This window comes from Panthera onca, chromosome A3, assembly GCF_046562875.1.
Source record: "Panthera onca isolate mPanOnc1 chromosome A3, mPanOnc1 haplotype 2, whole genome shotgun sequence".
Lineage (NCBI taxonomy): Eukaryota > Metazoa > Chordata > Mammalia > Carnivora > Felidae > Panthera > Panthera onca.
The window spans coordinates 71,697,704-71,722,647 of NC_138341.1; the positions used below are offsets into that span (position 1 = coordinate 71,697,704).

Here is a 24,944-nt window from a genome sequence, read left to right on the forward strand (position 1 = left end):
ACAAAATGAAAAGTTGTGGCACAGATCAGATACAGATCAATGTTTTCAATGCTTTATGGTGTTTATCCTTTAAACAACCCAGAGAAAAACTGCATACTATCTTTCTGTACATTTATTTTCCCCACACCCCATATTTCAATGGCTCTGGACCACTATCTGCTGTATAGAGCTTTTTGTTAGGATTCTTACTGTCTTCTTGAAACAAGGAGTGACTCCAAATTGTTTTCTCTTCTTTTTGCAATTGCACATTCAGTTGTCACAATGAAGATCAGTGGAGTCTAGGAATTTGCCACTGTAACTTGTCATCCTTCCTGTCCATGTTGCCCCAGTTTCCAGGATTGGGCTTTTGCTTTGAGTTACCTTGGCCCTGAAACACATTCATGTCTGTTTATCAGCTCCCTGTGGGTAAACCTCTTGAATGAAAGCCACTGCCCGTCTACTTTCTAGCCAACATTGCCATCGCTGTCCCTTGTCAGTATCCTTTTGGGATCCTATACCCTTCCATTGCCACAACCACATATCAACTTGGATTTGGTGCCTGGACAGCATGGAAGGAATGCTATTGTTGGATTACTACGGAGGTCTTCTCCAATTCAGCCCTCCATTTTGGCGACCATTTTGCTGTTCCCCATGCCCTGGAATCTGATACATAAATATTTCCATCAGATCCCACTGTTTATCCAGGACTATTTTTCATTGTACATATATATTTAGAAAAATATTCACTGGTAAGGAAATGAGCATTTTCCCCAGGGTATGGGCTCAGGAATCCCAAGAAAGTGACACTCAGTGCTGACCATCATATGGATTCCTGGAAGAAAAGCTTAATTCTGATCTGTACATTTCTAAAAAGAGAACTACATTGTAGAGAGCAGATCTCTAGCCAGCCAGTCTCATTGAAGAAAACAGTTGCTATGGGAAAATCAAACGTAGAATAATAGAGCCAAAAGTGACCTTAATAGTCATCTAATCCAAACTTCTAATTTTATAAGCTGAGATAAGAGGTGCTAAGTATCTGACTTAAGGATCTTAGCTTCTTAGTGACACAGCCAGAAATAAAACCCAAATCTTCTGATTCATAACAATATAATTGTGTTTATAAATGTACATTATGGGTATATAATTAACATTTCTAACAAAAGTTATAAGCATGAAGGTACTTAATGTTCTTTTATCTCTTACTATAGACCAGACCCTAGACTATTATCTATCCAGTGTCTCATTCTGTCCTTAGAATAATTCCAAGAAATAGGTAGTATTATCATTCCCATTTTACAGATAAGGACACTGGCAGTTTGTGCATTACAATAACTGTAAGTAGCTACCAAGATTAAAACCTTAGTAAGAGATGGTCATAACTCAGTATGAGAGCCTAATTTCTACTATCATAAAGGGGATTAGAGGACTAAAAGGCAACAGTTAAACAGGTTTAAAATTCATATTCTCATTTATGTCTGTCATTACTACTCACTGGGCTGTCATGCCAGGAGCCAAAAATGAGGCTGAAAATGCCTTTGGCGGTCATATCCTTACCTGGTTTTATTTGGGTTAGATGAAAAGACAAAAGACCTAGCTTACTGCTTACCATTTCTAAGTGTTCACACTCTTATTCACATTCCTGTTTATTTTCTTAACTTGAGTTCCCAAGGCGTCCTTCCCAGGCTCCCCTCCCAAGACTCTTAGGTCAGAAGGTTGATGATGAAGGTGCAAGATACATGACTGGGGATGAACACTGTTATAACCTAGAGTCTGGGGGCTAATGAACGCCACCTTTCATCCTCAGGGGGGCTGGGGAAGAGATGGCTAAATACGGTTATTGCGAAGAAATCGACAGATTGTCCAGACCACCTCCATCTCCTTCCACGATTAACCTTCTCTTCATTTGGATGCTTTTTATCTGGCTCGACTCTGTTTTTTCTTTAAATTGGCAGTCTGTGAGCATTTTGTGGGGAGAAGAGACAGGAGAGGGAATATGACTTGAAATATGGTTGTGGGTGTTTTTTAACAAGTTCTCTAAAAACCTTAAAAAAGACCTTTTAAAAAAATCTCTGTGAATTACCTTCTTTTGCTTCAAAAACATAGAATGTTCACTGTTCCACACTAGTTCATGATATACACCCTTTAGGGTAGAAAAGAATGATCTCATTTTAGGCACCCAACCAAAACAGAATAATTTATTTCTTTTAAAAGAAACATCTACTACTAAAGTTAAATGTATGGGGGTGCCTGGGTGGCTCAGTCGGTTAGGTGTCCGACTTCAGCTCAGGTCATGATCTTATACTCCGTGAGTTCAAGCCCCATGTCCGGTTCTGTGCTGACAGCTCGGAGCCTGGAGCCTGCTTCGGATTCTGTGACTCCTCTCTCTGCCCCTCCGCCTCTCACTCTGTCTCTCTTTCAAAAATAAATAAACATAAAAAAAATAAAGTTAAATGTATGAGAATACATGGAGCATATAGGTTATTAACACAAGGATAGCAATTATTAGTTTTATTTTAATTAAAGCTTTATCTCTGGCAATAGGTTTAGTTGAAAATCCATCATAATTTCCAAATGACATCTTTAAGTTTTTCAAATGTAATTTGTTAAGCTGTCCTTTACTTTTTTCTTCCAAGAATGCTGGGAAATTGTCCTTTTGAAAGTCAGTTCCAAAACATCTTCAAGTTGTAAACCATGAGGAAAACAGCAAGAACCTTTAAGTGGAGATCAAAGTGTGGTGAAGAACCTCTGTTTTGGGTTTGGATTCTAAAATATCTTTATGGGATTCTAAACATGGTAAAGATCACCTGTCACAAATCCACATTCATTTATTCGAATCAAGCAATCATACCTCTAGCTGCACCATTTAGAGACATGTTTAATGCCCTCTTTGCATTCAGATGAAAGGTATTGAGGTTCCTAATGCCTGCATCCACAATATGGTGGGCTCATTTCTGCTAAATAGAAGATATGCTTTTGCAAAGTCAACATATGGCTTCCCCATGGTAGAGATCTGCCTAAACATTGAAGAGAGCATATGGCAGAAGAATTTTCTAGATACAGTGGTAGAGTCAAGAATGAGAAGATGATTTTGGGCTCATTGCCCTTCCATTTTTCTTTTATAAAAGGAAGTCAAATTATTTGGTCTTACACATGCACACACTAACTGAAAAATAGAAACCGTGTATCTATTGAGTTGCAGAGTGACATGCTTATTTCTCCTGGAAATGTAAGAGAGAAATATGATATGAAGTATATGTGGCTCCTGATAAAACATGGCATTTTTGAAACTCTAGTACATTATACAAATGAGTACAATAAACTCTCTTTGGGGGTACCTTTTCAGTTCAAGAGCTATCTGTTTTTCTCCAGTAACTGAACTCTGAGCCATGGTTTGGTTCTTCACCAACCATGATTACATTTAAGTTGTGATTCTGAATCCCCTAGCCATAGCTGATTACCCAAGCTGTGACAATCTAATTCTATTTCCCAGAAATTGAGAATTGGGATTGAGCAAGAACAGGTCCTTCATTTCTCAGTGTCACTGGCACTGAGTATGGAAACTTAGGATGCATGGGATAGTCTAGATCTTTGTAAGAACAAAGGAGAGGCAGACACAGAAAGGCTTCTAGTTGTCCTGGGCCTGCATAAGACCCAACTCTAGTTGGTCTTTATACTCCATCATATGCTATTTTATTTTTAGAGTCCTTTTTTCTTTTTGCTTAATCTAGCCTTTTGTCTGAATGGGAGACTTTTAATTAATATGTGTAGTGTAATGAGATCCTATAAAGGCATTAGTTAAAATACCAAGATGGAGGGGGGAGGAAGGTAAAGTTGGAAGCCTTCACGGACTGTCTTTTCCTTTTTTCCCTAGCTTATTGTATACTGCTTTCTAATTGTATCTAAATCCCTTTCCTGAAACAGTTTCATGGTAGAAAAATGCCTTCTTAAATTTATTTTTGTTCCTCTTTCTAGCCCCACCCAGCACAGTCCTAGAATTCCTAGGAGGACAACTTGTGTCTTTTATTTTATTTTATTTTATTTTACTTTATTTTAACTTTTTATTTTAATTCCAGTTAACATACAGTGTTACATTAGTTTCAGGTGTGCAATATAGTAATTAAATAATTCTGCATTATTATTGATTTCAAAAATACTTTTCAAAATAATTTCCCATAATTCTGAGTGAGATGATTTCCATTTATCTCTCCTCCATTTCCTCCACTGCCTTTCCCCAACCCCCAGGTACAGAGTTAAGGAACTGCAAACAACACTTCACAGAAGGCATATTTCCCATGAAGAAGGAACACTTGCCCTCATATGGAATATGTCATTGGAATTTATTGCTGAATGGTTGGCCATTCTGGAGAAAGTCCCTTGAAATCATATGATTTAGTAATCACTCTTGATAAATCTTTTTTTTAAAAAACAAGAGAAACTATTTTAAGGTTTGCCGTGCAAATCTCTGAAATGTGACAATTGAAGGATCTGCAGTTTATTTCTGTATTGCAGACCGTCCCTTAATGCCTGACTTCTTTGTAAAAATGAATGTTCCTACTCTTTCTTTTTCTGAAAGAAGGAATTATCCCACAGTTTAAACAGAGAAGTTGCAGCACGGGTTCATCCTCTTAGTGGGAGAGAGACTCCATATAAAATTCAGAAAATTCAGCAAGAGCAGCAGAACAAACGGGATGTTGTATGAGTGACAATGATCTCAGTTTCTTTCTAATATGAAAAGACAGCTGGGTTGAGGCACTTGGACCACCCACTGCTGGAAGAAAAATGCTTGAATCCTCAAAACCTTTGATTTGCTAGTTTGTGGAGGTGAGAATGTAGGGCTCACAGCATGTGCTGGAGAAGTAAGTTAAATTTCATCTACTCATGCCTTCCCACCCTTCGCCTACAGAAGATTTCTAATTGAAGTCTCTGCTAAGGAAATGTCAGCCTAATATCTACTTGAAACTTTATTTGGAAGTTTTTGTGGGGTTATTAGGCCTTTATTCATCCCTTTGAAAATGAGATACATTTTAGAGTTTTTGTTGGTCGTATTTTCTGTTTGTTTTGTTCTTTTCTGTTTGCTTTGTATCTATGACAGTAGTGGATTACAGTGGTGTTCTTTCCTAAAATGTATAGCTTCAGAAACAGTGAAAATGCTATGATGTGGTTACAGGGTAACTTCAAACTGTACTTCCTTAGCCATTTGTTCACTCTATGCTCACTCCAGTGAATGGTGCAAAATACCTCATCTTTAAAATAAAGGATTATACTTTTATTTTTTTTATTTTGTTTAAAAAATGTTTAATGTTTTATTTATTTTTGAGAGAGAGACACACACACAGAGTGTGAGCAGGGGAGGGGCAGTGAGGGAGGTAACACAGAATCTGAAGCAGGCCCCAGGCTCTGGGCTGTCAGTACAGAGCCTGATGTGGGACCTGAACTCACGAATTATGAGATCATGACCTGAGCCAAAGTCAGACGCTTAACCGACTGAGCCACCCAGGTGTCCCAAGGGTTATACTTTTAAATAAATAATTCCATGTCTTTGTTTTACAAGTATATACCTCAGAAAAATATTTTGCCACAAAATATATTGGCTACTAAAGGCTCAGGGAAATATATGTGTAATCAGAGTGTGAAACTCAAGACTACACTTTAGGTTTTGCCTTCAACCCTAACTTTTTCTAACTGCCAGTTACTCCTGAGTATTTCATAAGAACACCATTTGCACACTTAACACCATTCTTGTCAGCCCCTTCAATTATTGCTTCTGGGCAGCTTCTTTAGCTTTGCAGCAATTTACTCTACACAAAACCAGCACCTGATACTTCTTTTAAGGTGAAAACACACTGTTCACACAGGAAGAGGACAGTAGGAGGAGGACAACTTCACACAGGTGGAGGATTCATTTTTACATACAAGTAATAAAGCCAAGAGCAGGAAAGTAGCTGATATCCCCCAGAGATCAAGGCCTCAAATCGTCATTAACGGTTAGACATGGCCTAATCCATTTCCTTCACATAAATAATACATTGAACATGAGCCAACCTGTGGTACTTGTATTAGAATGAATGTTTCCTGAGAAATAATGCCCTAAAAATGAAAGATAGATTAGTAGTGTGTGGATGTATGTATTCTCCTCTGTGAGGAAACCTTGGTTTTGTCCTTTCTCTTCACCAGTGCTATCTTTGCATTTCTTAGTCTGGGCTTGAATATTTGCTGTAACTTCCTTGCTAGTCAGGTAGCTCCAGCATCCCATACCATTACCAGTGTGGACTGCTACATATTTGATCATGTCTGTCTCCCTTGATTATAACCACAGACTTTTTCTTTCTCTAGCACTTTCATAAAACCAGGGTGAAGTTCTACAGATTGAAAGAGTTCAAAACTTGTTCTAGTCTGTCCCCAAAATGCAAAATCCTTGACTTCTCTCCCCAAACAGGTAATAGCAAGACATCCAAAGTCCACTTTACCTTCTTCTAAGGATATTCTTTTCCCTCCTGCTTGAAGCCTAGGGGTTCTTATACACACATCAAGTGATGGAGGAAAGCACCATGGGATCAGTCCAATGTCATTACACATTATGTGGTGAATGAACGACAGAGGCTTAATACAAACTAATGTAGAGGAGGAAAAATAATTGTGTTTCTTCTGAGTTCTTAGATGAAACTTCTATAATAAAAGACAGATGAGCAAGAAAAAAACAGGTTATTAACATGTATACCTCCTGGGGAAACTGAGTAATTTCCTGAGGTGGCTTAGAATTCAGGCTTAAATACAGTTTCAACAGGGGAAGGGTAGGGGGTTTTTAGGACTCTTTGGGGAGAGTAAATGATTCTTAGGAAAAAATAAATAGGCTCTTAGAAGAATAGATGGGAGGTATGACAGTTCATGACAAAGTTTGCCTCGGTGTAGACTCCCCTCCTGTGGTAAGAGTCAGTCCTCCCTGGTTAACAAAATCCCTCTGGGAAGAAGTTTAGGACAGTTGAGTTTGTTTTGGAAGATCTATCTTTAGGCAGATAGGAGGAATTCAGAGAAAGCCTCTTCCTGTATTAGCTGTTTTTAAAGTGACTACAACTGAAAATAATCAGTATGCTGAAGGAGCATATTTGGGGATGGCATATTCTGCTACCCTTCACTAGCTTGACAATTTGTGTCCAAGCAAAGAAATGGACTGAATCCCATTTTGCATAGCAGTTACCTATACTAAAACAGTGTGATCATCTATAATAACAAATATTATGGAGAAGGATACTTACTCTCCAGTAATTTGCTTCATGGATAGTTGCCAGCCAACCTAGCTTGAGACATTTGATTTAAACTCATTTGATCTTCTTGGCCTCAGGGAGATGACGTGGCAGAGATAATCAGTTATTGTAAACAAGTGCTCCTGCACCAAAATAGTTGAGGAATGGTGAGTCTTTCTGGTAGAACAGGAAGGGAAACTAGTTTCTTTTGTAAAAGTTTTGGAATATTTAACAGCGAGACACTCCCCCAGTAGGTAAGGCTGCCCTTATAATTTTGGTCCAAAATTCAGTAGTGGAGCAAAGTTCTTTCTCTCCTGAGGTATCACCAGTGAAGGAGTCAAGCTCCTTTGTAACAGTAATGGGGGGAACAATTACTTTCCAACAATGGGGTCAATTATAGACCCTCAAGAAAGTACTATAGATCTACAAATGTATTTATTTGTCATGTACATTAACTCTATCAACCTAACAGATGCTGTAAAAACTGAGTACATTGTCTACCACATCACAGAAGAACAATCACCAACCCCAGTGATAAACCCCTTTCAGAGTAAAACCACCCTTTTCTCCCAGAAGTACTAAGACTTTTCCCATTTGTTTACCCTTTGAAGCTTAGCAAATGTCAGTGATTCTAAGATGACATCTAATCCCCATTTATTTTTTAGCAAAAATGGCTATATCTGTTTCAAAAGAAGAGAATAAAAACAAACCAAAGCAATAAAAACACAATAACAACACAAATACAGCACAAAATAACTTTTAAGAGCTTGCCTCAACCTACATCTTGACCTTTAACTTATCAACCCTACAGTTGAATTCCACTCTTCAATAATGGCATTATCTGTAATTCCACAAAAGGTTCTATTATTGTCAGAACTGCTCCTTTGCTAACTAGAATGCCCTCTGTAATTTCAGTACCTGGTGATTTAGCTCTTATTTTTCAGAAGCCTTGTTCAAATCCCAGCCTTCACTGAGGACTAGGCAGATCTGCATATGCTTTTTAGTTCCTTCTGCACTGCCTCTAACAATGCATTATTGTTGTGCTGCACCTAATTAGCTACATGACTGTAACTTCTATGTGATAAGAACTTTTCAGGGCAAGGAATGTGTCTAATTCATTTCTTTATGTCTGTTATCAAGACATGCCTTGAACACAGTGGATCTTTACAAAGAAATATTCATTTAGTCAAATACCTCTCATTGATTCAAATGGTGGACATGGGGTGGGGATACATTCAGGATAATTGATATTCTAATTAACCTAGTAATCTATATACCATAAAATTGATTATAATGTTTGTCCAATTGCATACAATTATCTACATACAGGAATAAAAATATTTGAAACATAGCTTTACATTTTATTTATTTTTAAAGTTTTTATTTATTTTTGAGAGAAAGAGAAAGAGAGAGTGCATATGAGTGGGGGAGGGGCAGAAGGAGAGGAGAGAGAGAGAATCCCAAGTAGGTTCCACACTGCCAGCACAGAGCCCAATGCAGGGCTTTAACTCACGAACCTCAAGACCACGACCTGAGCTGAAACCAAGAATCAGAAGCTCAACTACTGAGCCACCCAGGTGTCCCACCTTTACATTTTATTAATATCAAGCATGTACTCCAGGATGCTGTGGGCCTTAGGTGAATACTTCCAGGCCATGTCTGGGGATAAAAAAAAATATGTACCATGGTTATTTATACCAAATGCAGGGAGGATAAAGTCTGCTAAGAGCATTATCTCCATCATCTCCCTCATTTCTAGCTACTCAGCTGCTGATTCCTTATATTCTCTGTATTGTTGGGAAAACCATGTGTTCCAAACTTACCACTTTTTCTTGGGAAGGAAAGCATAGCACACCCAGCTCCACCCTCCCTGCTCTCAATGCATTTTCTCTCCTTTGGAGAAGAGAAGTAAATTATCTGATAAGTGAGTTTGGCAGAAGGAAGTGGGATTGTGTGGCACAGTCCCTGAAAAATTATCTCTGAGGCTGCTTTCTGGTCTCTGAGATGCAGCAAGTGGACTAACCCTGAAAAGGTATCATGCTGTGGTCCCATGGATCCAGAAGTTGGTTGGGTCAGTCTGCCTAATTAATGAAAAAAGCGTCAGTAAGGCCCTTTGGCTACACCTAGATATCTGGTCTTCCATTCCAGGTCTAGTCCATAATAAAGTTTTTTTTTTTTATTAATTGTTTGTTTTTAAGTCTCTGTCTCCCCCTTGCATCATCTTCATTTGGGTTTGAATTCTGGAAAGAGGGAAAAGATGCAATTCATAGACCTTTCTTCATGAAACTGAAACCGTTATTCTGTAGAGCTCATAGTAAAGTAGTTTTCTTTGGTTTCTCTACTTTTTTTCAGCCTCTTCTCTAAACCCATGTCTTAAGAGAATGGACTCTGTATCTTTCTCTCAGTTTAACCTGGCTTGTTGGCCTTAAGACAAACTTTGTCATCTGGATTCCCCCTCCTACAAGGGATACGTGATCATTTGCAAATGTAACACTGAAAAATTTACTTGTATATTCTCTATAAAACCGAGTCTGCCTGAAGCCTCTGGTTAGCTGCTCCAACATTAATCTTGTGCTTCTACAAAAAAATAATAATAAACATCTGTCAAAATTCTCAGAAATATTCTGAATACTTGCATATGTTTAATTGAAGGAAGTAGGAGATTCATTTCATTATGTGACAAAGGGTAAGGGGATTATTAATGAATGATTATGAAGAAACAAGGGCATAAATATTCTGAGCACCTTATAGAGAGGGCAGTCATTATTCATCTTTGTGTCCACATTTCTTGGCCAAATAAAATAGTCATTGGTGAGTCTCATAAGCATATTCCAGTCATGCAAAACCATTTCCTAAGGTTACAGTCAGACTTTTGAATAAATTTTCATAGAGTGAGTAGCCTAACCTAAATAATGTTAGCCTCCCACCCATGGCCATGGGGTGCCTTAAATAATCCCATAGCCTGTTTATCTTTTATGGAAAAGACCTTGTGTTTCACCAAATCAACTAATACATTCATCTTAATCTCATATAACTTGTTTCCTTATATCTACATGATGGTTTCTGGATTGCTAGCTTCTTAAATGTGTTTTTAAATGCAGGTTCTCCTGTCTTGTTTGCTCATGGAGACACCATGATCAGAAAGGTGGTTTTACCAGAGTATAGTTACTGCCATTTCCCAAACAGTGAAAACTCCACAGAAGGTTTGGTGATAGATAGAAACTGTGCACTTCTTTGGGGAAAAGTAAAGCCCTTGCATTCTTGGCTTCTTTTAGGACTTACACATGTGTCTTTTCTCAGTTGCCTTGGTAATTTATTTGCTCATCTATCATCACACGTGGTCTTTACTCTTCACCTGTTTCTTCTCCCTCCATTATTTATGGAGTCATTTTACTTGTGATAATATAAACATAAAATTGGCCTCAGAGAGCATGGATGGCCATCTGATGAGGGGGATGAAAAACTTTGCTTTGGAGAACCTTGGCTTACCCTTCAATCGGTTAAGCATCTGACTCTTGATTTCGGCTCAGGTCATGATCTCACAGTTGTTAGATCAAGCCCCGTGTCAGGTTCTGTGCTGGGTATGGAACCTGCTTAAAATTCTCTCTCTCCCTCTGTCCCTCCCTCTTCTCAAAAAAAAAAAAAAAAAAAAAAAACACAACAACTTGTAAGAAATTTCACTTCAGTGAGAACATTTATGTGAGTACGGTGAGGCAGCAGAGTGACTTTTGATCATACCACATTACTTCATAAGCTTTATGGTGATTACTTTTCATTTGCTTTAGGGATGTCTGTATACAGTGAAAGAAAATATAAGCATTCAGGGTAATCATTCCAGGTCATCTTTGGAGTTTATTCTTAGGGTTTCACATCAGTATAACTTAACACATTCCATGTTTTTTATATTTGTGAATACAGCCCTCCACATTACAGCTAGTATTCTCTCCCAGGAGCAAATTCTAAAATAGCATCTCACTCTTTATTCACAGTCACTGCCCAGTGCCCTTCAGCTTCTGAGGTAAAACTTGGCAATTACACCCAGCATATTTCTCTCCTACATTCTCCTGGGAAGCCTTCCTCAGTTGGTCATTGGCTTTCTCTCTTCTTTGCTTAGGTTAATGTGAAGAATCATTCATTATTCAGATTTGCAAACTGTAATCTCGCCCTGCATTCATCATCTGCACTGCCTGTATTTCATAGTAATGTCACATGAACTCTATTTAGCATATTTACCTAGTTTTTAAGTCTTTAAATTTTGGGGGCTTTTAGTAGCAGTGGAATTGTTCTCTGACAAAGTACGATGGTTTAGGAGTTCTCAGTCCAGATGCTGTTTTCTTCCAGGCCAAGGATTTGGAATATGTTCTTGAGGACGGATGGAGAAATGTTTTAGTAAAGTTGCCTATGAATGTCCTTGACTAGTCTCTTGCTGCCGTAATCAATTTGAACTATCTTTATATATAATTCATTTGCTTCTCCATCATACAGGGCATTCAACACTGCTTCTACTTCCACCTGTGTGAAGGTCATTTCTTTGGTCCAGAAAACACCTCTTCCTTAATAGTATTGTTTGTCAGCATATATCAATTTTCTTGAAATTGACTTATGTGTTGAGAAGTAGGCTGGATTCTTGCTTTGTTCTTGCCTATACCTGACAAGTCAATCTCAGGCAGAGTCTTTCTCTTTTGAGGTGAACAAAACATGGAGCACACAGAAAAAAAAATGAAGTGTAACATAGTGTACCTCACCAGGATCAGTATGTTGTGGTTGTAGTTGGAGCCTCTAACTAACAGTATGACCTTAATTAACCATTTCACCTCTCTTCTGGGCTCAGCATTCTCCTGTGTAAAATAAGGATATTGGACTGGGTAGTTCAAATGCTTATTCTAGTAGTCTAAGTTTCTAAGCTGTTGTGGCAAAGAACATTAATTGTTATAAATCAAAGCTACCTTTGTAGACTAGTAAAATTCTTTTATATGCTGACTGCTTTTCTATAATACAGATATTATCTTATGGCCCAAATTGTCTCTGAAGTATATAAAACACAATGTTGTCTCTGACCCTCCAACAAAACCAAGCTATAACATATTTCAGTCTGTCACCTCACCACTCTGCAAACCTCTTGTTACATGAAAAATCTTTACATTAGTTTCTTACAACCATGTGTAGGACTATATCCGAGTATCTACTCTAGGAAAGGGGGAATTCTTAATGGAAGTTATTCTTTCAAGCAATTAGATTATTTCAGATACTAGCTTTTACAAAAGTTCTGTAGGTGAGAGTCCAATTTTTTAAGTGGTAGTTTTATAAAGTTTTACAATATGTTACCATATTAAACTCTCCAAAAACATGAGTTTCACTAAGGAAATTTCTAGTATGCATGGAATTATATCTAAGGACATTTTCAGAAATCTTCAAATTTTCTATAAGATGTAATAAGGTATAAAATTCAGTTGGGGATAATTAGAAGAGGAAGAGACTATAAAGTCAGAATAGAAAAAGAAGAGAATGAGTAGGAAGTTCCAACCCCTTTGCCTCCGTAAAAAACTGCCTCAGAGACCTTGAGAACAATAAAAGAAGATGAGAAGACTACATCAGGATCTTTGACTTTTACTCTTCCTTCTTTATAAAAGAAGATTATATGCCACGGGGCACCTGGGTGGCTCAGTCGGTTAAGCATCTGACTTCAGCTCAGGTCATGATCTCACGGTTCGTGAGTTCGAGCCCCACGTCAGGCTCTGTGCTGACAGCTCAGAGCCCAGAGCCTGCTTCGGATTCTGTGTCTCCCTCTTTCTGCCTCTCCCCCACTCATGCTCTGTCTCTCTCTCTGTCTCAAAAATAAATAAAAATTAAAAAATTATATGTCTTGAAGCACGATGGGACAAAGAAAGCAAAGCCATAAAGGCAACAATTCGTTAACATCTGGCTAGAGAGGTAGACTTGGAAAAATGTCCCTCAGTACATATGACATATATAGCAAACTACAACAAGTCTGCATGTTCACAGTTGAAACTGGAAGAGACAGAGCACCCAAAAATTTCTGGTGGGCAGTGTAAGGAAATGGAAAACAACCAGAGTGGCCACTATCTCTTTGCATTTCAGTGACTCTGACTTTACTTTTCCTCTGAGACTTTAAGTTCAAGGTAAGAATAGAGACCTTTGTTATTAAAGTGGCAATACATGTATGTTTTTCTTTTGATTTTTCTGTTTTGTTTGTTGGGGCATTTGGGGGGAGGAGTGTGTCTCATTTGAGCCATTAGGAAATCCCAAGAAATGGGATGATTTTTTTTTCTTTTCTTAAATGAGGGACCCTACAACAACAGAGGTTAAATGATTTGTGACTTGTTGCAAAGTGAAGTGACAAAGATGGGGCCAACATCAAAGTTTTCAGATTCTTAAACATTTATCAGATATCTATGTTCTTCCCAACAACATTCCAAAAAATAAAAGTTTTCCACGTCCAGTTCAGAATAACCAAAATAATGGTGTCCCTTGGTTTTTCTGTGTAACCTGTTTACAGTGTCTTTTAAAATCATCTGCCAGCTGTGTCATGGTAAAACTTACACTATTCTTGGCTTGAAGTCGTCAATCATAGCTATTAAGTCCTTATGAGCTTTCGGGCAAGTCATTTAAGTGCTTTGAGTTCTAGTTTGTTAAACTGTAAAATGTCAATCAAAATATCATCACTTCAAGATTAATGAGGATTAAATTAAATAATGAGTTTGGAAACACTATATAAGCTATAGATTGTCACTAACAATTTAATGTGTATGCTTAAGTAATTTTTCAGAAAACTTCAATGGCTTCCTGTTACTTATGGAATAACGCCTGTAATCTTATAAGTCCTCTTTGACATTTATTTTCAATCTTTTTTCTGCTTATAATAATAGCCAGGATATATTGAATAATTACTTTGTACCAGGGATATGGTGGATGTTTATCATCTCAGGAAAACCCCATATCAAGACTATAATAAAGGCAATGTTATCCCAATTTTTTAGCTATTTATTACTTGGAAAGCTGAAGAAACTTGCCCAATTTCACAAAGAGTAGAAGGAAGTGTGGAGCAAGGAGTCAAATTGTGGCTGTGTGATTCTAGAGTAAACTTAACCATCATGTACTTTCGCTTCCAAATAAAGCATATTTCTTGAACATTACTCTAACATAAATCACACTCAGTTCTGCAAGAACTACCTTACTATACTATGAAAAGTTTTGATAGAGAAATTCACATAAATGCTGAACAATCACAACACAAAATTATCTGATTTTTTTTTTATTTCCTTTGCTAGTTGGTTGACCTAGTTAGTTCAGATCTCAGCCCCAAATGCTGCTTCATTAATGAATTTATCTTGGTGTGCCTGCCACATCTCCCTTTTCTTCTGTCCTTCACTAATTCAAGCTCTTTTATTACGCTTGGAGTTCATGCTAATGTCCCCTTTGAGCATTTATCATAGCTATAGTTAAAAATGAATTGGACTATTAGTCTTATCATTTCTGTACTTCTCATTAGAAAGTGCCATGAGGGCAGAGGTCATTGTCTATTGATATATCTTGCACAGTAACATTTTCTTTTATAAAATGTCTATTTTTGAGAGAGAGAAAAAGGAGGGGGGAGAGAGAGCAGGGGAGGGCCAGAGGGGGTAGTGGACAGAGGATCTGAAGCAGGCTCTGTGCTGAGAAGCGAGGCTGAAACTCATGAACCATGAGATCATGACCTGGGTAAAAGTCCGGTGCTTAACCAACTGAGCCACCCAGGTGCCGCAAATTGCACAGTAAATTCTTAATAAAAACCTATTGAGTGAATGGTTAATGAATGAATGAATCTCATCTTCCTTTGTTTTATCACTTTAATTTATATACTGTTTCATTGTTTGAAAATCCATTTTCTTTGTTTTTTTTTCCCCCTATGAATTGTTCTGTTTGTATAATGAATTTTCAAACTTCCTGGCCAATCCTAATTGACTAAAAATATTTATAGGAATTTCCCATAGCTATATCTGTGCCAATGACAACTAAATTGACAATTTCTTCCTCTTTAAATATCAGATTTCTGAAATACAAGTAGATTAAGTCAGCTAACAAAACAAGAAACAGAATCTTTTTGTTTTGCACATTGCTGTTAAGCTGCATTTTGAATGTGGCTTTGAAATTTGCATAATCATTCATGAATCTCCTTTCATTTGAATGTCTTAGTAATGACAACTTAAGATATATTGTTTACTGCTTATTCAAAATAAATTTCAATTATCAAAGTAGATCTTTATGTGTGCACCTGTTTCCATATTTGCTATGGACTCAATTAGTAATATGATCATGTATGCTGATGCTGTTTTGAAACTGTGACTTGAAATATACCATGGTAACTTCTGCAATATTAGAGAACAGTGGTTTTTTTAATCCTGTTAAATCATCTAGGCTGGAATTTTAAAACTTGAAATATCCAGCATATGCCACACTAAATTTACCAATGTTTATGCTGTAGATAGCTCAATATATCAAAGCTTCAAAACATTGTAGAAATATGCTTGGCTGCTGCTAATTCTATCCAGAGGTGAACTCTAATTCCTGGGGAAATCTATGTCTTCCTATGAGCTCAATTACAGAATTTTGTCTTCATTGTGCTGTAACATAGAAAATATTTTTAAATTCTATTTTTTAGGGAATATATTGGATTTTATTCATCATTTAATTCTACCATCTTAGTGATGCCCCTAACAGGGTAAACTGTCCATTTTAGAGTATTAGAAAGTTATAAACTCAGAAAAACCTGTTCTACTTCTACCCCTTACCATTTGGGTAAAACTAAGTGTATATAAAACTCTTTAAATCCTTCTCATTCTGTAAAATGTATAGTACTAGTTCATGCCTTATAGAATTTTTGTGAAGATTCAATGATAAAATGTCTGGAAGAGTTTAGCACAGATCCTAGCATATAGTAAATGCTCAATAAATATTAATCATCATTTTTATTACCATTATTATCGTAGTGTTCATGTGTAAGTAATTTTGTCATTTACATGGCATGTGCTATCTGTTCTTTACATATGTATGAGTCTACTTTTCTCTAGACAACATGGATTTGGTACCTGGTTGGCAACATTGTTCTTTCTACCATTCTTATTGCCTTAAATACAGTAAACAGTCATTTAATGGAAAGCTGATTTGTTGGTATATGTCTGCATTACAGTGAATTCACTTGCCTTCCAGAAGTGTCATTTGAGCACCTTTTTCTACGTGACACTGGGAAATAAAGGGGACTAACGCAATATTACAGGTGGCTTTTAAGTTCAAAATGTATCCAAAAACCTAGTAATTTTAAAGCTATGGGTAATTCCAAACTCTAGAGAAATAGAGAAACAAAAATAGCTCTGAATAATAATATTCTTAAAGCATTTGTGCCAAATGAGGTATTTGCAAGTTAATTGTCTAATCTAATGTAGTCACAGTTGAATAACTTTGGAAGTAATTGGGGAAACAAAGCATTGATAAATGTGTGTGTGTGTATGTGTGTGTGTGTGTTTGTGCACGTGCATGCACACATGTATGGTTCCTTGAATAATAGCATCTAACATGGGCAATTTTCTTATAATTTTAAAATAGAATTAAAAACCAACACATTGTTGAACACAATTTTCAAGATGGAAATAATTATCTTTATGTATATCTATAGTATTTTAAATAGTTGATCTAGAAAATCCTGTCCAAGTCAAGTTTATAGTACTGGAGATATCCTAAAATTCAGCATACTTCTCATATTTATTTTATTTTTTAAATAGGCACTGATAAGAGGAGGAAAGTGTCAATTTATTAGTTTTAGTAAAAGGCGAAAGATTTATGCGATTTGAAGAGAAACCAGAGGCATCAATTTATTAGTTTTAGAATAAAAACTTATTGGGTTTTGTTCCTATTGGTTCCTCATTAGTTCAATAGGCTCCCAAACAGATTTTCTTTTTGAAGAAAAGTGCCCTACAAATGGAGAAGTTTGCACAATGCAAACCTAATAGATGAAAGTGGCAAGGATGAGGCTGATAAGGTAGGCTGCCATCAAATCATCATGGACTTTGAATAACACGGTAAGGCTGGGTTTGAGTAGGGTAGTAACATGATCAAATCTATATTTAGAAATCACTTTTAAGGACTTGGATGATGGACTAGAGTAGGGGAGAAATCAGAGGTGAGCAAAATAATTTGGAAGTCCCAACAGGAAAAAAAAAAAAAAAAAAAAACAAAGGAAATCCCAATAGGGATGGAAGTAAGGGTATGGAAGTTCCAACGGGGAAAGGAATTAAATTAAGGATTTACAGGGCCTTATCAATAGTTATCTTTGTAAGAGGAGGAAAAACAAGGAGTTGAACCTTGTGTATTTCAATCATGCAGGATGTTTACATATTTTTAACTATAGCTTTGCACAGTGTCAGCATAACAAAGCCCCCCCCCCCACCAAATTAAGGTACCTCAACAAACAAGGAAGATAAAGAATTTCATAAAATTAGTATAATACCAGAACAAAGAGTAGGGAGGGGGAGGGGAGGGATAGAAGCATACCTATATATATTACATCTGTATTACATATGTATCATACATATGTATTACATGTATTAGTCATTTGTACACATATATATTATAAATGCATATAGAACATTGAAAAGTTTTCCAGCCTCAAGTGATTTGAAAGGCAGCAAGAGAGTAATTTAAATACAAGCAAGCTAGATTCAGGAAAGAGGAAGTGATGAGTTTGATTTAGCTCATTAGTAGCAAAATATTTTATAATTAATTATTATTAGTTACAAATAGAGCAGAGGAGCATAGAAGTAGGTCTTCTAAATAGTGGGTGAATGGTTGTGGGAGAGACAAGGATAGATAATGAATAAAGCAAAAATTTGGTCTCAGAGAGCCTTCTTTAATAATAATTATAATTGTAATTTAACATACCATAAATTTGAAAAAGTTTACAGCATTGATTGATGGATCCACTGAATCACTGGGAAATTCTTCTCTTTCTGGTTTAACTGGTGCTTGTGAAAGCATATATCTTTGCTCAAGCATTAATAAAAAAGAGCTGGAAAAGAATTTGAACTCTCTTTTCTTTGACGTATGAAGAAGGAAGGTTTAATTTGGGGAAAGAATAGAGAAGCCTTTTATGCTTTTTGTTAAGAGTAGCCAAATGCTGGAAAAGTATGATAGCAAGGAAATGGAAGGTGTGTTGCTAACTGCTCAAAAAAAGAGAATTAATGCCTTAATACCATCTGATCTGTACCAGGATGATTGGCTATAAAATGAGTTTTCATTTCATTTAAATAGAATTGATCAAAATATTAATTGATCACATTTAATTTATCACAGTTATCACTACAAATAGCCTCTTAAAGTTATTAGGTAACATCTGTAGGACATCTAGAGGACACATCTGGGCTCACCAGCATCAGGAATAATCTCTTGCTGTCTTTCCTCTTTTGCAGCATTTCACACTGACATGCTCAGTAAGCTTCAGTGATTTGAACTCACCATGTGCATGTACCTTAAATGTGATAAGCTGTGTAGTGCACACATACAACCTAAGGGCAAGAAATGGGATGCCAAAGGTTAGACTGTGTAGGGGTGGGGGGAAACACACCAACTAAAAACAAGATAAGAAAAATAATTTTTCCTATACAGTATCGAAAAATTTTTGGCATGTACAATGCAGTGAAAATTGAGTTCAACTGGTTTGAGAAAGTGTTCAAAAATTCAGTCCAAGTTCCACTAGTGGCTCAAAATATGACCTTGTACATGCCTTGTAACTCAGTTTTTTATCTTCCTAAAGAGTACAAATGTTCTTGGAAGTAGAAAATAAGCCAAATAAAATCATGAGGTATTAAGATGCATTTGGAAGTTCTTTGGAGGTCAAGAGTTTTGAAATTCTACATGTAATACAAAATCCAAGAAGAAAAAATGAATTTTCTTCTGCTCTAGTATAGTAATCTAAGTATTCATCTCTCAGCTAAATATCCAGATTATCTCTCTATAGCTATCTAAAGTTCATTTATATGAACACTTTCTCACTTTCCTGATAAAATTCATTTTTATCAACCTTCATGCAGTTTGAATTTCTGTATCCTCTGCAGTGTCAGCACCAGAGAAATATTATTTCCAACTAGTCAAAGACTGAGGAAAGCCAAAAGGTTAGTGGTAGATGGGGGAAGGGCTTTGCTGTAGAATTTGATATCTTAAAGGCAAGCCGTTTCATTTCCAGAGAGCTTGAGTATAATGTGATTTATCATATCAGTACCATGTAGAGCAAAGATTTTACTAAATTCAGGGAGATAAGGGAGAAAACAATAACTACAATAACCACTGAAACATAGCCTCAAATAATATTGGTGAACTATTAATGCCAGGGAAAGAAATGCAGTGGACAGATCAGTTTCTATAAGGAGTAATCTTGGTTTTTGGTTTGTTTTTTTTGTTTGTTTGTGTGGTGTCTTTTTTTTTTTTTTTTTGACATTGTATCTGTTTCACATCAAAAGGGAGAAGGGCTCCTCTTCATCACCAGCTTCCAGTGCTGTTCTAAATTTAAACAAAAAGATGCTAAATGTGTGCAAGAAAGAATGGTAAACATTTTAGTCACATAAACACAGACATCATAATTACTGCCATTAGCATTATACTAGTCACTGAATAAATTCATTTCTGGTAATATAGGCCCAAGTAAAAGTTTGTATATCTCTTACATAGTAATCCAAAAAATAAATGGCCTAGGGCTTATATGGTGGTTTCATTGTAGCAAAGACCAAGACCCTTTATTTAGGTCATTATATATCTGCCAATATTACATAACTTCTCTTCAGCTCTTGCTAAGCCATTTACATTCAGCCAACCAGAAGGAAAAGGTAATGGAAAAGGGAAAGGGGCAGGCATGATGCTTCTTTTAAAAGAAGTTCTGATTACCTCAACTTGTAATCCATTGGTGAGGACACAGGCACATTTGATGCAGGGGAGACTAGAAATTGTCTTTATAGCTGTGCGGCCATATGCCTCACTCAAGTTCTATAGAAGAAGGGTAGAATGGGTATGTGATGATCTGCTCTCAATCTTGTCTCTCCCCTAAACACACACACACACACACACACACACACACACACACACACACACACACACCAACAGCAACAACAAAACCCCCCAAAAAAACCAAGTTGCCCACCACTTGTCTCTCCCCTATAGGTTCAATTCCTTTCTTCCTACACATCAAACCACAACACAAGGAGCCACATCAAGACCTGATGGAGAGGGCCAAATATTACCTACCCAGAGATGGACTTTGACCTGGATGCAACTTTGGAATTGTTTCCCTTTTAGGGGGAGTGAATATCCCAAAGGAGACCATTCTTCTTGATGTGGCTCATCATGCTTAGGATATTAAAACATAGAGGAAATGTCTTTTTCTCTCCTCTATGCCAATATAAAATGGTGAAACAAGAATTTAAAACTGATTAAAACTGTTGTTTTTTTTTTTTAAAGAAAGCATGGGAAATTCATAGCAGTTACTGAATGATCACAACCATCAAATCTCACTGGGCAAAAGTGGAGAAAAATCTGTCTTGTACTGAATTAAATTCCTTGGATAACCCAAGTAGCTCATTATAATGCCCTCTGGATATTTGTGATTATGGTCCTTGGTTTAGTCCTTTATGACACTTTCCTTGTCCTTACCCTTCATAATGAAAATATTGAAAAGTATTTTTTTAGAAGCTAGTTTAGTCCACATCATGATTGCAGGTTCGAGATAGGGTTTTGCTTTAAGGTTAGGAAAATAATAAGCTTCTGTAGGTGGTTTGTTTCTTTGGAAATACAATTTTTAGTAGGCTTCTAGTCAATTCTGTCTGCAGGTAATCATAAGTAAAAATGTCATAAAAAGATATTTTTTATACTTAAACATACTGGTCTTTAATTTACTGGCTTTCTTTTCTCTCAAACTTGAATGGACTCAGCGCTCCACATCTGAATCTCAGTTTTGCCCCTGAGCTCGTTTTCATTGTCTGGCTGAAAACTCTTGGTAGGAACTGCTTGGCAAAACGTGAGGCTACAGTCTTATCTGCTACAAACTCTACCTTTTCAGAGAAACCTGTTCTAACTAGCCTACGTTGTACTGTCACTGGTAGAACTTTAAAAAAATCAACAAAAAGAAACTAACAGACCTATATTCTGAGGTTTTCACGTCAATTCTACAGTTATAAGCTCTATAACTTGCAGGTCTATAATTTTTCAAGTCTGCTTTTCAAAGTATCTTAAGCAGCAGTGTAATGAAACATTTGTCTGTATAACAAAGGTCTGCTACCCTGCAGCTTGCCTCCCCTTGCTGATTTCCAACAATCACAAAAAGACAGCCACACATTTTGGATTGCTTGGTATTTTTTTTTCTTTTAGCATTGCTCTTCTGGGTACCATCTGTATTACACAAATTTGTAAATGTTAGCAATAGAATAGTTAAAAATAGAGGTATTTATATCTTTCCCAATAACTGTTCAGACATCCAAAATAAATACAGAGAAAGTAGAACAAAGGAAATAATAAAAACAATAAGAGACATATATTAAATACATAAGTCAAAATTGTTTCTTATAAATGACTTATAATAATGACAAACCTCTGGTAAAATTGAATTAAAACACAGAAGACAAGACCAAAAATCAGAAGTTAATATTTAGACAACAGATGTTGCACATATGAAGCAGTAATAAGAGCATGTTATGAAAAATGTCATTCCAGTAAATTTCAAACTCAAATGCAATGGACCAAATTCTTATAAAAATTAATATCACTGATAGTAATTCAAAAAATAGAAAGCTTCATAGACCTATAGATATTAGAAAAATTGAATTAGTCAAAAATATTTGTGCACAGAAAAGTTAAGCCAGAGGTAAATTCCCCAGAGTTCTGTCAAAATATTTAAAGAAAAAAAAATCTATGCAATCTCTCCTGGAAGAAAAGAGGAAATTACTCTATTCATATAATGAAGCTGGTATTACCTTGGTACCAAACCTAAGAAGAACATTTTGTGAACAGCAGCAACAAAAAAATGACATACCAATTTCACTTGTGAACATAGAAGAAAATAGTTCTAAGATATGAGAAGTCTAATAATGTATGACCAAGTTGAGTTTATTCTAGTAATGAAAACTGGTTTAACACTAGAAAATTAACAAATGTAATCCTGCATGATTCATATAAACAAAAAATATAACTCTGGTGGAAAGAGAACAGTTTTGTTCTATAGTTTTGCTTTCATAGCCTCTCATCCAATTTTCAAACCTGAGCCAATTTGTATACCTGGAATGTTGTACCCAAAGAGGCAGCCTGATCTTGTTTCCATAGGTATAGCCAGTAATTTTCTTTCTATTCTTCTGCTAATTATTCATCTGCAATTATTCATCACACTGACTATATCCCAGAAAGAGGGAAACAGACTTTTCCAGGATAGATGGTAATTTCGAACTGAGATAAACCTTGGAAAAGTGAAATATTTTCTGGCCTACCCACAGAGAGGACATTTATGGAAGTGAGATAAGCAAAATTTTGGCCTAAAACCATTATACAGTGGACCCAGTGAGTGTGCAAAAGCACCTAAGGGTCATTTCCTCAATTTCTGGATACATCCAAAACATACTCATCCATGAGGAGGATCCTTACATTATCTCACTCACCCAAAGAATAAAGTCTACTATCCTAGAAGGGGCAAGTAAAATACTCTGGAAGTAATACACCTCTCTTTTTCTTTAAACTGAGATCCATGTTCTTTTATTTACACATTACAAAATAATACATGAACAGATACATGATTATTTTTGCATATTTAAGAAAACATTATATAGAGAGTAAAAATAAAAATACCTTTCACTATAGTCTTGATTCCCCCCTCATATCACACCATGCAGCTCCCCATAGGTAACCAGTGACAATATTCAGCAGAACTGGGAACTGTGAGATCCACTTAAAAAAAAATTGTGGTAAAAAACACGTAACATGAATTCTCTTCTCAACAAAATTTTAAGTGCACATTATAGCATTGCTAACTGTATGCACATTGTTATAAAGCAAAACTCCAGAACATTTTTTTTAAGTAGGCTCCACACTCACGGGGCTTGAGATCAAGACCTGAGCCAAGATCAAGAGTCAGATGCTTAAGCAACTAAGACACCCAGTCCCCCTACCCCCTAGAACTTTTTCATTTTGCATGACTAACACTTTATATCCACTGAAGAGCAATTCTGTTTCCCCTCCACCTCCAGTCCCTGGCAACCACCATTCTACTTTCTGCTCCTATGAGTTTGATTATTTTAGATATTTGTATAAGTACAATTATGCATAGTATGTCCTCCTGTGACTGACTTCACTTAGTATAATGTCCTCATGGTTTCCCCATGTTGTAGCTTATGACAGGATTTCCTTCTTTTACAAGACACAATAATAACCCATTTGTGTGTGTGTGTGTGTGTGTGTGTGTGTGTGTGTGTGTGTGTAATCTGTTTATTCTTTTATTTTGATGGACATTTAGGTGTTTCCACCCCTTTGCTATTGTGAATAATGCTGCAATTAATATGGGAGTGCAAATATCTCTTCAAGATCTTGATTTCAGTTTGTTTGGACAAATGCCAACAAATGCAATTGCTGGATCATATAGTACCTCTCTGTTTTGAATTATTGGAGGAATTTCCAGACTATTTTCCATAGTGGCTACACCATTATAAATTCCTACCAACAGTACTCAAGAGTTCTGATTTCTCCACATCCTTACTAATGTTTGTTATTTTCTGTTTTTTTTTAATAATATCTCATTGAGATAATATCTCTTTGTAGTTTCGATTTGCACTTCCCTGATGATTAGTGATATTCAGCATCTTTTTATATAGCTGTTGTTCTTTTTTGTTTGTTTTCTTTAGAGAAATGTCTATTCAAGTCCTTTGCCTATTTTTAAGTAAAGAAAACTATTATTTTGCTATTGACTTGTGGGAGTTCCTTAGATATTTTGAATATTAACCCATTATCAGATATATGTATTGTGGATATTTTCTCCCATTCCACAGGTTGCCATTCACTCTTTTGATTATTTCCTTTGCTGTACAAAAGCTTTTTTGGTTCGATGTAGTCCCATTTGTCTATTTTTATTTTTGTTACCTGTGCTTTTGGTGTCCTATTGAAGAAATCTTGCCAAACCAATATTATGAAGCTTTTTTTCTATGTTTTCTCGTAGTAGTTTTATAGTTTCAGGTCTTATGTTAACTCTTTAATTTATATTGAGTTGAATTTTATGTATGTTGTAAGGTTAGGCCCCAATTTTGTGCTCTTGCATGTAGATACTTAATTTTTCCAGCACCATTTATTGAAGATACTATTATTTCCCCAGTGTTCTGTCCTGTTAAACAGCATTTGACTATATATGAGTGGGGTTGTTTTGGGGATCACTATTCTTTTCCATCAGTTTATGTGTCCATTTTATATCAGTACAATATGGTTTTGATTATTGCAACTCTGTAATATGTTTTTCAGTCAAGAAGCATGAGGCTTCCAGCTTTTTTTCTTTTCCAGTATTGTTTTGGATATTCAAGGTGTTTTGTGTTTCTATATGAACTTTAGGATCATTTTTTCTATTTCTTCAAAAATGCCATTGGGATTTGATAGAGCTTACATTGAACCTATATATCAGTCTGAGTACTATGGATATTTTTAGCAATATTTAGTCTTCGAATC

At 36.2% G+C, this 24,944-nt stretch overlaps 2 long non-coding RNA genes across 3 annotated transcripts; both read right to left on the reverse strand.

The window, feature by feature from the left end:
• Positions 1-1,484: 1,484 nt before the first annotated feature.
• Positions 1,485-8,201, reverse strand: LOC132661606 (uncharacterized). 2 transcript variants are annotated; one of them, XR_009602311.2, is made up of 4 exons: positions 8,139-8,201; positions 7,233-7,363; positions 6,447-6,645; positions 1,485-2,391 (listed from the first exon to the last, which is right to left on the reverse strand). It is a non-coding gene; the product is annotated as an uncharacterized LOC132661606 (long non-coding RNA). The 2 variants fall into 2 exon arrangements; XR_009602310.2 differs by having other exon boundaries at positions 7,233-7,397; positions 8,139-8,183.
• Positions 8,202-19,000: 10,799 nt separating this feature from the next.
• LOC132687833 (uncharacterized) lies at positions 19,001-23,189 on the reverse strand. Its single transcript, XR_009614281.3, has 3 exons — positions 23,088-23,189; positions 20,148-20,246; positions 19,001-19,766 (listed from the first exon to the last, which is right to left on the reverse strand). It is a non-coding gene; the product is annotated as an uncharacterized LOC132687833 (long non-coding RNA).
• Between the last annotated feature and the right edge of the window lie 1,755 nt (positions 23,190-24,944).